The sequence below is a fragment of the Poecilia reticulata genome, linkage group LG14 (genome assembly GCF_000633615.1).
Source record: "Poecilia reticulata strain Guanapo linkage group LG14, Guppy_female_1.0+MT, whole genome shotgun sequence".
Lineage (NCBI taxonomy): Eukaryota > Metazoa > Chordata > Actinopteri > Cyprinodontiformes > Poeciliidae > Poecilia > Poecilia reticulata.
The window spans coordinates 15,691,542-15,707,007 of NC_024344.1; the positions used below are offsets into that span (position 1 = coordinate 15,691,542).

The 15,466-nt window shown below is 40.5% G+C and overlaps 1 protein-coding gene across 4 annotated transcripts in view; it reads right to left on the reverse strand.

Annotated features, from left to right (window-relative positions):
- Positions 1–15,466, reverse strand: part of flrt1a (fibronectin leucine rich transmembrane protein 1a) — a 73,280-nt gene that overhangs the window by 21,666 nt on the left and 36,148 nt on the right. The window contains exon 2 of one of the 4 annotated variants that reach the window (XM_017308711.1): positions 1,077–1,221. The exons of the other annotated variants lie outside the window; for them this stretch is intronic. The gene's annotated coding sequence lies outside the window, so the exon portion shown is untranslated. The remainder of the gene's footprint in view (positions 1–1,076; positions 1,222–15,466) is intronic. 4 annotated transcript variants of the gene reach the window in all.

The following is a 15,466-nucleotide window of genomic DNA, read 5'->3' on the forward strand; positions in this document are numbered from 1 at the left end:
GGAAATAAAAATATTTTACAACACGATGACAAAGAAGAAGAGGAATGCTGAATGAAGTGAGGTGATATAGAGATTGTTTTTGCAAGTTTCCAGCCCAACAGCTACAACCTGAGCATTGATATACGATACTATTAGAGCACAGAGGAGTGGAGTACAAATCATATCAGATATTGGTGCAACTTAATACCAGAAATGCTTGAAAAAATACAACCTAGAAAAAAAAAACAAAAAAAAAGCACCAAGTGTTGGAAGCTCAGACTTATTAAAGGATTTTAGCTAGCATATCAAAATATGTCTTTCCTTGTTAACAGCTGCAGGGGGATTCAGAGTCCCTTCAGACCTGAGAGGCCAGGATGAATCTTAAAGTATTTCTGCATTTAAATGCGAGTCAGGAGATAAGTGGCATTTGGGGTGGGGGGAGTGTCTCGCGTATTTGTGTGCAGATTCACCGTTAGCTGCAGGTGAAATGGAAAAAACCTTTGGGGGGTCTGACTCTACCTGCTTTGCACATCAAGCTCTAGCTCAATCAGAATGGGTGGAAATGTTTTTTTTTAAGTCTTTCAACACATTCTCAGTTTGATTTAGGTATGGACTTTGACTGGACCGCTGCAGCACATAAATATGCTTCGATATGAACCATTCCGTTTTAGCTCTGGTTGTATGTTTAGGGTCGTTATCCCGCTGGAAGGGGGAAGGTTACTTTTTGTTCTCATCTGACCAGAGTAGGTTGTTTATGTTTGGGTTTTTTTTTTCCAAGATGGCTCGTTGTATTCTTTCACAATTGCTTTCTTCTTGCTAATTTTTCAAAAACATCAAATTTTGTGAATGACTAAAAGCAACAGATTCTCCAACCTAAACATGATCACGTGGATTCTGAAAATAAAGAGAATGTCCATGTTAAAGGGGGCTAAAAAACATACACCACACTTTTCAACTTTTTTCGGGTGACAAAAATGTACACGTCACAATTATGCCACTCCTTTATGTCGGCCTGTCATATAAAATTACAACGATATTCCTTAATATCTGAGGTTGGAAAGTGTGGAAAAGTCTGAGGAAGCACTGCAGCTCCTTACTTCTGTGTTGCTGTCGCTTGTCCCGCCGCTGACACCAACATGCAGGCCTTCCCGATGTCCTATTTAAACCACATGCCGTGTTTGTTTCATGTCTCCGCAACTGTGTCACGCCCACCCAGGGAGCCGCGCCGCTCGGTTGGAAAACCTTTGAAGCAGATGAATACTTCACACAGATGTTAGGTGCAAATGAAAAACCTGCGTTCAGTGTTATATATATATATATATATATATATATATATATATATATAAGAAATGCTGTCACTGAAGCCAGAGCTTCCAGATCCCTGCCTTCTGGGCAGAGCGCGTTTCGGCTGTGATTTAAGGCCAGTACATCATCGGTTATATGGATGAGCTGTGATTAAACAGTTTTCAGCGCCCGTGTGGCGGAGCGGCGCGCCGAGTCGAGTCAAGCTCGCACACAGAGGGGGGGAAAGCTTTATTCGTGAGGAGCTCATATCCATCTTGCGCCGGGCGTGATCTGTAAGGACAACAACTGCTTGATTACCACGGCAACATGGGAATCTCAATTCACAGGAACAGACGGTCGCAGCGGAGACCTCCAATCAGAGCGAACGGCGAGGTTCGGTTTATTCGCCTAATTTCTCTCCGCAGGTTTCTCTGATTGAATAAGAAGTTTATTTAAAACCGTCGCAGCGAGAGATTTGAAGTCAGCAACATTGTGATTAACGAAAACGGCTGACACCTTCCCCCTCCAAGGACGTCTGACATGTCCAGACAATCTGGCCTCGTCCCCACGTCCCATGATTCCTCCCATCATTGCGATGAAATTCAACTGACCTTTAGATACCCAGCTCTGACACACAGGTTGGGTTGCATATCGTCAATTTTCGAGCTGATATCTCCAATTGGACGCCTGCCAAACACCTCCCCGATTGACCTTGACAAGACCGAACCGCTTGTTCTCCCCCTCAGAAATTCTGCCCCCTTAACAAGAGCCGTCAATCACGGCGACGCGGGCGCACTTCCTCCCTCCCCCGAGCCGCGCTCAGGTTGATCTCAGACAACCAGCTGCTTCTGCTGCTATTGCAGATCCGCTGCGCGTGAAATCTGCTGACTCAGGTCCACAAATACTCTTTGTCTCCCATCTGGACTGCCGCAACTCCGATGTGGCTGAGCACCCTGAAATAACTGCAACACAACAGCTGAGATCAGCTTAAACGTGCAACTATTTTACATGTTTTCATGCTGGGAGTGAAAAGGGCGATTCCATTTGCAGGAAATTTTGATTTAAAATTACAGAATTGCATTTTTGTTATTACTGCATTTTGATTTTGGCTAAATTAATGAAACATATTCACCACATTTCAGTGAATAGAGTAGAATAGAATGTACTTTATTCATCCCAAAGGTGAAATTGCTTATTTGTTGACAAGCTACTCCATTCAATGTGTTAAATATAGACATAAATATAACCATAAGCGATGTAAAATTTATCTAAAACATGCAAAAAGTAATGTAAATATGATCTAAATTAAAAATAAGCATGTACATGGAAATATATTAAGATATAAACAAATCCATAAAGTTGTATAATCTGATGGCTACATGAATGACTTCTTGTGGCTCAACCCAATAATCTGAAAAGTTTGAAAGAAAACTCAAACACAGTCGCTCTTTCAGTAAGTAATTCTCAAGCATAACTTCTTTTTAACCCCAAAAGGCCATTCAGAGGCAGAGGTTTCCTAAAATGGAGTAATTATTACCATGTATGGATGATATGGTGGATGTAACAGCAGAGCTAAAGTGCTAATTCTTTTAAACAAGAAAATTGGTTTCTTTAGAAAAATGCTCCCATAAACGTTTAAATGAATGTGCTGCTAGCTACTGGCACGAAAAAAAAGGATGGTGAGTTTTCTGAGGAAAACTAAGTTACATCCTTAGTCAAATAACTTTTTTCTGAATGTCTGAGCCAAATAAATGAGAAGATAATCCAATAATTTTATTTCAAATCCACCCAGCACGTTTAGCTTGAATCAAGTTTTTTAGAGCCAAACAACTTGGAGTATGACTGACGGTTATTTTTACTTGATGCACTTGAACTTCCAGTGGTAAATCATGCTGCTTCCATTCACTTCCACTGTTTTGGACAATCACTGCATGTCTGGCAGATGGAAAAGAAAGTCGTCTGTTACTGTAACTTGGAGAAACGCTGGTCAGAAAAACAGCACCTTAATAAAAACACAAACTCAGTTTTGCTTTTTCTAAGTCACAATATTTGTCCCAATGCACTTCTACTGTTAATTACTGTCACATTTATTTTAACTACAGCAACAAGGTAGTACAAACTTAAAAAAAAAAAAAAAGGTGTAGAAGTGGTGATAGATTCCCTCTCAATCCAGATTTTCTACTTTTTCTCGGTTGTGGAGATATAAATAACATTCTGGCAGACAAGTGAGAATAAATGAATCCAGCAGCTCATCTTTTTCTTACAAACAGCGCATAGCCAGAGGTGCAGGTTTAGCTTAGCATATCGATGCTAGGTGCAGGTAAAAACAGCTAGCTTTGCTCGCTCTCAGACTAAACATTCAAATATTTGACGTGAAGGTAAAACATGACCTTTAGAGCAATAGGAAGAGGCTTTTGGGTCAAAGAACATGGTTTAACCCACTGGAGAATAACATATTTAGACCTCACTGATCATTCTTTACTGCTTGCCATACAGACAAACAGTAACATGTATGCACTGGCTCTGTTTACTGAACATCATTCAGCTAATGTACCTTGACATAAAAACCCTTATTTCCTGCCGTATTAAGCCACACTGACACTGTAAACTAGAGCAACACACTCGCCACACAATTCTGCACAATAATTGTGGGACAAATATTAAGCATATAATTCAACATTTGAGTTCGGATGAGAAGTTAATGAATGTTTTCAGAGTAGTAAAGAACCCAATTAATGCAGGAGCTCATGTCACGCTCTGGAAACTTGCATCCTGTCTTATTGGAGCTAAAATTACCCACAGAGTGCCTGGAAATGTTTGTTGTTGTTGTTGTTGTTTTATTATTATTATAATTTATAGGGATTTTTTGTGCTAGCCTAACATAAAGATGCACATAACTGTGAAACAAAAGGAAACTTTTCAAAATGTTTTTACATAAAATCTCAAAATGTGATGTTAACCTTATATATCATCCAAGCAAGGACAACTACACCTGAACTGATTGTTCTCAGTGTGAGTAATGTCTCTTACTCAAGCCTTTTAAAGCACCACTAAATCAAGAATAAAAGTATTACATTATTATCTTTTTGGGTAGATAAGGCCCGGGAGCCAAACGTGGCCCGCCGTAGGCTTTTATGACTCCAGACTCCAGTTTTTCAACAAATCTGCAAAACTCACTCAAAGTTCACACAAAATCTACAGATTCCCACTTTTTTTTGCAGACTTTTACTGCAAATTTGGCCAGAAACATTGAGTTTAAGTGACTGCTGCCTCGGCCTTCCCTGATGTCAACTTACAGTCCGTGATTGATACGGCGATTTATAAAAACTCACGTTTAACATGATCCGTTAGCACAAATATCATACAAATTCCTTACAGATATTTAGAAATTAGCACYACAAAATCTATGATTTTGATTCCAAGAAAATAATCACAAAATCCTAGATGGACTGATCAGTGTGAAAAGATGTTCAATATTATTTAATTTTGAGAAACACTTACTGAATCCCGAAACAAAACAGTTATTTATTGGTACTTTTAGCAATGTAATGTGTTTTATCAATACATTCTGGCACAACCGGCCCTTTAAGAACAACCAGATATATGATATGACTGAAAATGAAAATGAGCTCGACACCCCTGACCCCTGACCCAGAGGTACAAACAGTTTTATACTCCCGCTTGTATTTCCATCGCGCCCTTGTTGTACCATCCACGAGGACAAAAGGCTCAAACGAGCCGAACCAAGGTGCAGAACCTCACACACACACACACACACACACACACACACACACACACACTGCTTTCATACAGACAGATACGCTGCGATGTGATCAGACTCTCAACGCAGCCGCACATTATGCGTATTCACTGGCAGGCAGGTGGTGGACGAGACAAAACGCGCCGTGGCAAACAGTCGGCTCGGACCTTGAAGTTGTCCCCACTCTCTGCCGGTCGTTTCCTGCTCCAGCCTCTCACTGACATCTGAGAGCGCGTTCTGGCTTTCCGAGTTAACTAAGGCCAGCCTCAGACCTAATAAGAAAGCTTTTACACGCTTAATTAGGAGACACTGTAATGCGGTGTGTAATGCTCAATTTACTCTATATGATTCCCCTTCTTGTCCTCTTTAATTTCATTCTGAATCAATCCATCAAACTCCTTTTTTTCCTCCCCATTAAGCAGACTTTCCCCCCCACATTAAAAGCCCACAACGACCGTCCAGTTTGCTCATATCGACTCCATTTTGAGCCCTTCTAGTAGCGCCACTGCCCTCTCTTTCCTCTCGCTTCTTTTAAAGTGTCAAGTCTTGTATTTGTCAAAGCGAGGCGGAGGATGTAGCAGTAAAGACGTATAGCTGCAATAAAACGATAAAACAACAGGCTACAGCTTTCGCCAAGACGCGTACAGTAAGGCTGGCGGCAACGAGGACTCGCCGGTGGAGCCTAATGTAAACATGGAGGGAATATAGAGTGGAGAGGAAAACAGAAGCTGTGAAAATAAAGAGTCTGGTACGCGCGAGTGGACGAGTAAACAGACCGATCCCACTTTTAAGAGCACGAAGGAAACTGGAGGCAGAGGAGAGGAAGACGCAGAGAGAGTAGGCACTCGGGAGAGGTTAGCAGACGGAGGCTGCCGGTTTAAATGTGCGCACGCTTGGACGTTAATTAAAAGTTATCCACGGATGAATTTCACCGCAATGAATTGTTTCCCTTTCCGTAAGAAACCTGCGCGCCTCCCGAAGGGCTGGAGCCGGGTCACTAAATCTGCCATGCGTGTTTTTCATGCTCTCTGCCTTTGACAGTAATGAGCCGAGCCGGCATGATTGGCCGTTCGGCAGCTGATTAGAAGCCGTTTCCCCCTAATACGTGGATTAACTTTGACATTCTCGCAGAGATTCTTTAAAGTGTAGCAACACTTGGTGAATGTCATTTTATTGTCGGTATTTATTTCAGTCCGACGTTCTGCCACGGCTCGGCCCTAAAAGCCTTCTAGAGGTAACAGCAGCCAGCAGTAGGACATTTAACTGGTTTTTTCCAACATCATGTCTATGTTTCAGTCATTTCTAAATACCTTGTACAGACTTTAGAGTCGCAGGATGTATGGCTCGCTAAAGTAGTTCAAGCGGAAGCACAGTGTGTCTCTATGAATCCAATTAAAATCATGAAACGGTTACTCTTCTAGATAACTCAGCACATTTTCTTCACAACTCTAGTCACGATGCCTATGTTCACTCTGCAATTTTCTGTGAATGTGTATTTACACGAGACGATTACACTGTGATGCTACCTAAACGTTGGAGGTTTCTGAGCCTCCACCGTCAGTTTCAGCCCAGCTGAAAAACATGATTAATATTTACACAGAGAAGTGGCTTCCTTTACTCGGTGATCAGATTAGTTTGCAGGTAAGTGAACAAACAAGTTTTAAAAAGTCATGCAAGCAGCACTTCAGCGCGAGAGAAGTCGGTTCAAATTTGTGAGGATGCCACACTGCTCCTAATATAGTTCATGATTACCTTAAGAAAATACTTTGAATACTAAATGCAGTTTTCTCCAGAGTAAGAGATTGGCACATGCACAGTGTTTATTAGAAGATAGTGTGGGTTCATCRTTKCAGCCGGTCCCAATGACTCTAATGAGAGCAGCCACTGTGCTAACAGAGCAGCAGCTAATGTTGCCAGTGACCAGGGGGGACGATGGGCCAGTTGCCTATGAATGAAGCTGACACGGTCAGTCCTGCCTTATATTCTTGACCACCAACCTTTAAGTCATGAACATGCTGCCACTTCAGCCACCATCTTCCCCCGAGCTCCACGTAACGCTGAACGACTGCATTTTTTTTTTCAAACATGATGGCATGTGACGGCACGACACCGTCAGGTTCCTGATCCAGTACGAACGAGTTGTTAAAGGCATTCCTTGGTTTCTCCAAGTCACGTGCATGTTTGGTCTCACTGTTCCTGTGGTTTGAGCTGTCACTATTGACAGACGTACAGACAGTAATGATAGCTGAGGCCTCATGCAGCGCGGGGCGCTGCGCTGCTGCTCGGTTGGTGCAAAGCGTCAGCCTGTCATAGCTGCAACGTCGACTAAAACGGTTGTTTTTTTATTTTTCCTCTTTACTTACACTGCAGCAAAAATGAAATGTGCATAAAGAAAGGACAGTTTGCAAAGGATGACTGATCGTATTATAATGATCAATCGCTGAAAATTTTGTAAAAAGACTGTTCACAACTTCAGGGGGAAAAGTAAAACTAAGATATTATTTTAGTTTTTTTTATATATTTATTCAAAATGACCTGGTAACTTCAATCTAAAGGTAAATTGAGAAAAAATGGCAACAAAAAAATGATGTTACATCCCTTAATCTATAGAATCCATTCTGGTTTCTTAAAAAAGACCATAGTAAAAAGTTGTTTCCAAGTGTTTTGCTTGTTTATCAAAACTCTTCTATAGATTGTTTTTTTTTTCTACTTTCCTGATTGTAAAGAATCAAAACAATCCAGTCTTGAAGTAGCAAATCAAAGAACTAGCTTATGTCTACTTTTATCAGTACTGCGCGGGTGAAAGACAGAACTCATAGAAACCTGTTTAATGTTGGATTTAAATGACATTAGCTGGTTAAAGATGACACCAAGCATTTGTTATGTCATTAGTGTACAGCAGAGAAATATGACTGAAATAAATGCCATTTACCAGAAGGAGGTTTTAAGAGTTATTTTTAGTTTGATGAGGGATTAGAATCAATCATATTTCAGAACTGGCCAAATTTACACAGAGAAAGAAAATAGCAGGATGAAAAACGAATACACTTAAATCGAATTAAAATTTGAGCAGCAACTTGATGCATCGAATTAAAACTGATAGAATAAACTGATATGAAAGAGTGCATGGCTACAAAATGAATGTTGTATGAAGAAAACAGAAGCTATTGTAATATTTAAGTGTTATTTTTAGCTGTAGAAGTTGTAGTACTAGTAGAAGCAGCAGAAATAATTGCGTATTTTTTAGGACACGCTGCATATTTTGTTCTGTAAATACTGCAGGTTTTCAAACCACTCAAATTTCCACTCAAAGTGGAGAGACAGCAGCAAAAACAACAAATCGTTACGAGTACAGTTTATGTCTGTACATCTTCTATTTTGACCTATTGTCTCTTAAAATAAAACAATTATAATTAACAAAGTCTACGAGTTGTTCCAGTTACACGTTGCGTCGCACATCACGCTGAATCACATGTCGAATCAAATCACGTCTGAATTATTCTGTCATCATTTCTAGCTGCTTCACGTGGATTTTCAAAGTACCTGGCGGCCAGCGGCGCATCAGTCGACGCCATCAAGCCTGAGCCTGCAGGCGGATGCAGATGCACGTCCCTACTTATAGCTCAAAAGGCTTCAAAACAAGCATCCACGACCTTTAACCTTTTCGCTTTGATGATTTTGAAGCACAAACTTTGACTAAAATTTGTCCAGCTTTTCACTTCTTTCTCACAGCATATGTTTCAGATTAAGATGGAATTACAAACAGATGTAATCTCTGCAGTAATTAGATGACTAATTGTGAAGGATTTTAATTCGAGAGTGTCAAAAGAGATGAGGGAGCAAAATATAAAATATTGTTGGTGGTTAATTTGGAAACCACCAACAATTTTACTTCCACTTCAGAAATATGTTACTTTTGTGTTTCTCTTTTCCATAAAATCATAATAAAATGTACTAAAGTTTGTCGCGATAGGGGAAAAAATACAAGGAAAACATAAGTACTCCAGAGTGGAATTAAGAAGGAAAACAGCGAGTCAACAAAAGTGATGATAACGCTGCTCCGAGTCTGTGTGTGTATCCAAAAGGTTTACTCTACTTTTTCTTTTCTTGGTATTTTCCACGTCGCGTCTTACCAGGTGCAGCTGCTGGAACGAGCAGCAAGAAATAACAATTTAGTTTATAGTAGCATAAAGCAATGTAATTTGTTGGGTAATATTTAAAGAATAACTTCTCACACTGATTGGTTTACACAAATAGCATTCCCAGAGGCAGCATCTTAACAAACTGAAATGACATTTGCAGGTTCATTAGCATATTGTTTTATGTGCTCCAGCAGCCATAAACGACACGAGCGGCACACGGTTCGCCCCGGCAGGTTTGAGCGACTGCTCATCATCAGAAGGCGTTGGGACGTGTCATCACATGTTACATAGAAACAGATCATCGCCAACACTCTCATACGACACGCCTAAAAAGTGAAAGAAATGTGTTGATTTTTATTTTTTTTCACATTTTATCAGTAGAAAACAATATTATGTGTTATTAAGATTTCATGTAGAAAAGAGTCATTTTTAGAAGATAAATCTAAAAAGTGTGGCGTGCATTTGTTGTTTTTTTTACCCCTCTTCAGTGAATATTTATAAAACTTACAGATTTAAAAGTCACATCTCTTCCAGCTGTTACTTTTTGCCCGTTTTTCTTTGCTAAACTGCTAAAGCTCAGTTAGATTTCATGAACACTATTGGTGGTTTTTTGATGAATTCTTGATTGGTTTCAAGTATGGACTTTGACTAGGCCATTCTAGGTTTCATCTAAACCATTCCACTGTAACTCTGGTTGTATGTTTAGCGTCCTGCTCTTTTTGGATGGTGAACCTTCCAGGTTGATGCTTTTGCAACCTCTAACTGGTTTTGTTTTTTGTTGTTAAACTTCCCTGTACTTGGATAACTCCCCCACCCCCACTCCCACAGCATGATGCTGCTGCTGCTGTGTTTCACTGCAAGGGTGTGGAGCTTTAGCTAGCATGGATATGCTGTTTTTCATCACACATGGGACAAGAAAATTCATATTTTGTCTGACTTGTCCAGAGCAACTTCCTTCGCTCGTTGTGGTCAGGTGGGATCTACGCACAGATCCCACCTGACCAGTGGGTCTCTGCCGACACAGCGGGCCTCCTGGCTGCTTCTCTGATTGATGCTCTCTCCACCTGGTTTGTCAGTTTAAGTGGCAACGTCTTTGCACGTTTCAGGTTGTGTCATACACTTTCAGATAACGGACCGTTGAGGCATTCAAAGCTTTTTATAGCCTAACCCTGATTTAAACTTCTCCACATTAGGCCTGCAGCTAACGATTACCCTAGTAATCGATTAGTCTGTTGATTATTCTGATCAACTAATCGGATTAAAAAAAGGGGCACGTTTGGCAGATTTTTCATTCAACCACCTAATCATTGTCTTTTCACTACTAGAAATAAATAAAAACATGCAAAAAATAATTCAATTACTTTTTTTTAAGTAGGAAAATAAATAACAGCATTCCTTCAGTAAATTTGAGCCATTTTTTGGCTAAAACACATTAGCAAACGTGGTTTTATTTTTAAATGCAATATATTTGTATAGTTTTGGTTTAAATACTGATCTGAGTGAGTTTTTATCAACAGATGTCCATTTTTTGAGTCCGTGTACTGCAGTTAAGGATTAATCCATTACTAAATTAGATGACGACTCAGTAATCGATTCATCACGATTAATCCGATTGATCGTTTCAGTCCCGTTTCACATCGTTGTGTTTGACCGCTGTTTGTATTATGCTCTTCGTGACGCTGTTTGCTCACTAATCTACTTACCAATTTGGTCATAGTTGCCTACAACATAAAATCTTAAGAAAGGGACGGGCTTGAAGTAAGGGAGAAAAAACCTGGCTATGAACGAGGAAAAGGGAATTTAGATTTAAGGTAATAGACACATTACAAATCATTAAATTGAAACCTGAAATCTCACATTTTTCTCCCCCTCAAAGCAAAAATGGGAGACATGAACCAACAACAAGCGTGCAGCATAATTCCCTTCATCCAACAGAGTAAAACCCCCCAGCTAATTATTAAATGAGCATTCATTTCAGGGCTTTTGCTGCAGGGGATGAATTTCCAGAGAAGTCTTCTTCCCCCTAACAACCTTTCAACATGCATTTGTCTCAGACGCAGGCTGTAATCATATCGCATTCACGGCGTTACATTTCCTTCCTGCGAGAGGCCGAGCCGCACAAGAACGTGAGACGCTCCAGCCTCTCGGCAATCAGGAATTCACATGTACCTCGCCGCGGGAGGCATTACGAGACGGGCACGGAGCAGGACGGCCACATCCAGGCTGCCGTACGTGACGCGGAGTGGGAGACAAATTGCAGCGTTGCAGGCCGAAATGGTTCACAGCCTCAGCTGAGTCTGATGTATTCCGCCCGCTGAGCTCCACTAATCACTGCAGCCTGTCACAGACACGCCCACCTTCCCCAGGAGAGCCGACAATCACGCTCCCGGTCTCGGGGCAGCCGCTGGTAGACCCCGTGTAATGCACGCTTGAGGACACACCCAATATGGTGCCCCTCCACAAATCCACAATGAGGTGTGGAACGGATCGCGGTCGCATCTTTCCTCTTCCTTCTCTTCTGCCTGGCAACAGAAAATAAAAATGTATATGTTTTTTCTGCTTACTGTGTGCTTTTTACGACAACACTGCAGCCATAAATCACTCACCACGTCGTTAATATTTAATATCTGACTCTTAATTGTTTCTCCTTTTCTTCCCCAGCATAGACACCAATGCACCGAGAGCGTTCATTTGTAAGCTGGATCAGTGTAATTGATGCAACGACTGGAAACAAACAGGCAATTTAAGTGCTGGACACCTCACTGCCTCCCATCGCTCTTTCTCCTCCTCTCTCACCCCTTTGTTTCCTCTTTGTCCTTTCACACACACACGCACACACGCACACACACACACACACACATTTGCAGGTACTTTGTGGACCACCTCACAATTGAAAAAAAGGTGGAATAAGTGACGAGGTCAGCGTTGCTGGTAAAAAAAGAACAACAAACAAAAAACATGTGAGATGGAAAGGAAATTAGGCTGGATAAGAGTAACGAGGGCATGAAGAAAACAAAAACTAATCTGGTGAATGACTCACGACTGGACGGTCTGTTTAATGGTAAATTTGCAGCTCGGACCGAAAGAAACAGATCCCATTATCGCTAACGAAACTACTTTTTTCATCCGTTTCAGTTTAGCGACATCGACCGCTCGCTCCTGTTCATTTTCATCCTTGGTAACCTGCAGCCTCCATGAGCTTTAATTCACTGAGCCATTTCCCCTTTTAAAATGATGAGACCTGTAAGGCATCGCAGCACATGACGTCACGCAACGAGTGTCTGAACCTTTTACAAATGTGCGCAAAACTGTTGATATTCAGCTGATGTAAAAAAACAACAACAACAAAAAACACAATTTCACAATTGTAGGGTTTCCAATAAATAAAGGTAATTAAAATCAAATGTTGAAATCGTGCTGGATGTGTTTGTATTCAACCCCGTTAATCTCATACCCTTAAATAAAATCCAGTGCAACCAATTTAAGTAATTAAGTACCAATAGTTCAGATCGTGGTAAAATTGTAGCTCAAATTAAAGCCATAAAAACACCATGTAATAAAAAAGAAAAAAAACTTTTTGACTTGTATGTTAAACACTACGTATAATACAAAACAAACACGAGACCCTGAACACAGCATCCCTAATGTGAATCACGGTGGTGGAGGTATCATGCAGTGGGAAAGCTTTAATAACAAAACGAGGTTCTACAGATGATTGACTCAAGCTGAACATCAATCCATGTCACTTGCATCGTCCTTCCATTTCACCCTCTACTTTAAGGTGGTATTTCACCTAAACTCAAAATAAATTAAAGTATATTAAGATTTGTAACTCAAACATGAGAGAATGTTAAATGTTTAAGGAGTGAGATTCCTTTTTTTACACAACATAATTGTGTCTCCAGATGAGAGACAATTTCTACTTCCTGTTTTCTGCACAACCCCGTCTCTGATCAACTCCAAAGCAAACCGTCTAACGGGGGAGATGCAATAAAAAACGCACGGCGAGGCAGCCATGGGAGCAGCGCAGTAATCAAACCGTGTCCAAAGATTGGCTCCAGGGAAATTTTTCAATCACTAACAAGATATTTTCCTCTCACTTTTCAGTAGCAGTCAGAAAAAATTACCGCAACTGTCTTCGACAGCCATCTCATTGCCCACTCCTTCAATTACTTCACCACTGACAAAATTACACCCTGCATATTTTATCATCCAAAAAAGAAGAAGGAGGGAAAAAAAGGGAAGAGGAAAACGTCAACTCCATTTAAAAAGTCCTACGCTGCTGCGCCTGTAAACATTTTTGATGCGAACATTTTTCAATTTATGTACGAGTGTGATTGGTCTGCAAAGGCAGCGCTGCTTGTCATGGTGCCACCCAACGTGCACACACTCCGCCCGGTCACTTGTCATTGAAAAATTGATTTAATTCCAGCTGGTGTTGAGATCCTTTGTCTGTATAAGTTCACCCTGTGTACACATCCAACCTTGATAACCTGATATTTATCAATAATCAATATGTTATAATGTACACCTGCTGATGGAGTAATGCATATGGATGCATTAATCTGATTCCTCTTGCCCTGTGAGCAGCAGTCTGAATGTTGAAGCTTCCAGTTGTGGATGCTAAACAGTTAATAATAAATGAATGAAGTAATTATTTAATTGGTCTCCATTTTGGCATATTCAATAAGTTGTTATGATGTCTGCATAAAAGGACACAACAAGCACATAATCTGCTCTGAATCCCCAGAACCAGAACTCAATTTGGAGAAGCAGCAGTCAGTTTTTATGCTCTGGTAATGTGGAACAAATGCCTAGAAAACTGAAAAACTGTCGAAACACTGAGTTCCTTTAAATCGAGCCTAAAAACCCACTTGTTTAGAGCTGTGCAACTGGAACATTTGTTAATATATTTGATATACATTTGCTTGATGGCATTTGACAAAATGCAATGTTTTATAATTGGTAGCTGATGATTTTATGGTGTAAATCACAGTCAACCGCCTTATTGCTGAAACGCCGCTAATAAATAAACGAAACGAATAAACTTGACTGTTTCTTCTTCAGTCTCTGTTGCAGGTGAAATTCTACAATAATCTATTCTGGAACCAATTATTTATACTGTAGATTTAATTGTTAGAAAATATAAGATTTCTATCCACTCACATACTGAAGCCCCTTCAGCTGAAGGATACACCTGCAACTTTGTGCTTGTGTAATTTTTGTATAAGACAAATTGAATAAAAGGTGCAACTAAAATAAATGAGCTGCCATCTGATGTCAAACGAGACCCATTTGCGAAAAGATGCTAAAAAACTGAAGCGTTTGCACCGGCATCTCATTAGTGCCATTTGCTCAGCAAATGAAGATTTACAAGCATGTGCAGCTGAGCGGATTCCCAATTCATTGAACTATGATCAATCGAAATAAAACAAAGATTGTTCCAGAAGGATACAGTGCTGCTTTACAAGGAAATAATGCCAACTGCAGCTACGGAGTTGGTCACTGACAGAAAAATCACATGCACCACAAACATTGCTCATTTCTGCAAAGTGCAACGTGCCACAGGCTTCAATGTCAGCACTTGGTCAGCCACAGCCTGAATCAAACGTTTGCTCTGACACTTCAGAGAGGTTTGTGCCATGGAGGATGCTGGCTTCCAAGAATATCATTATATTTTGGGGAAAAGGAGTGATGAGAATGGTGTGCAGGGTTTTCTCCAGAAAACTTACTAAGCCCGCTGCTAAGGCAGTCATCCAGCCGGCGGCCATGTTTTTTAGTTAAAAAATGTTTCAAGTTGACAGGAAATTTGAAAATATCACTCGACAGTTATACATTATTGGAAGACTGGAAGATTAATACTTGAACATCAACTACAAAGTCTTAAAATAGGCAAATATTAAACAAAACTGAAATAAATAAACAATGCTAAGCCTGGTGGGGGCACAAGTAAAGCCTGGTGTCCAGCCAGGCTTATGTGAGAAACCCTGGTGTGAATAGTGTTCATCGCACCAGGCACGTGCAGAGGGGGGAGCTGGGGGTGCTTGAGAACCTGCCCTTTTTGCTCCTTGCCCCCAAGTGCCCTTTTGGTCAAATTCTTTTATTTATTTTTATTTTTTTGGTATTATTATTTCCTAAGCCCTCTTCTGACACATAAAAAACATGTGCTAAAATTATTTGCTTTTTTGTTTCTTTTTTGTACAACATAATAAGCCGGTCTTATTGTTACCTTTGACCTTCTGCCCGTGACGCATGACGCATTTGCCTCTCGCGCAGTGAGATGAGGCGGCTAACTGGAGCT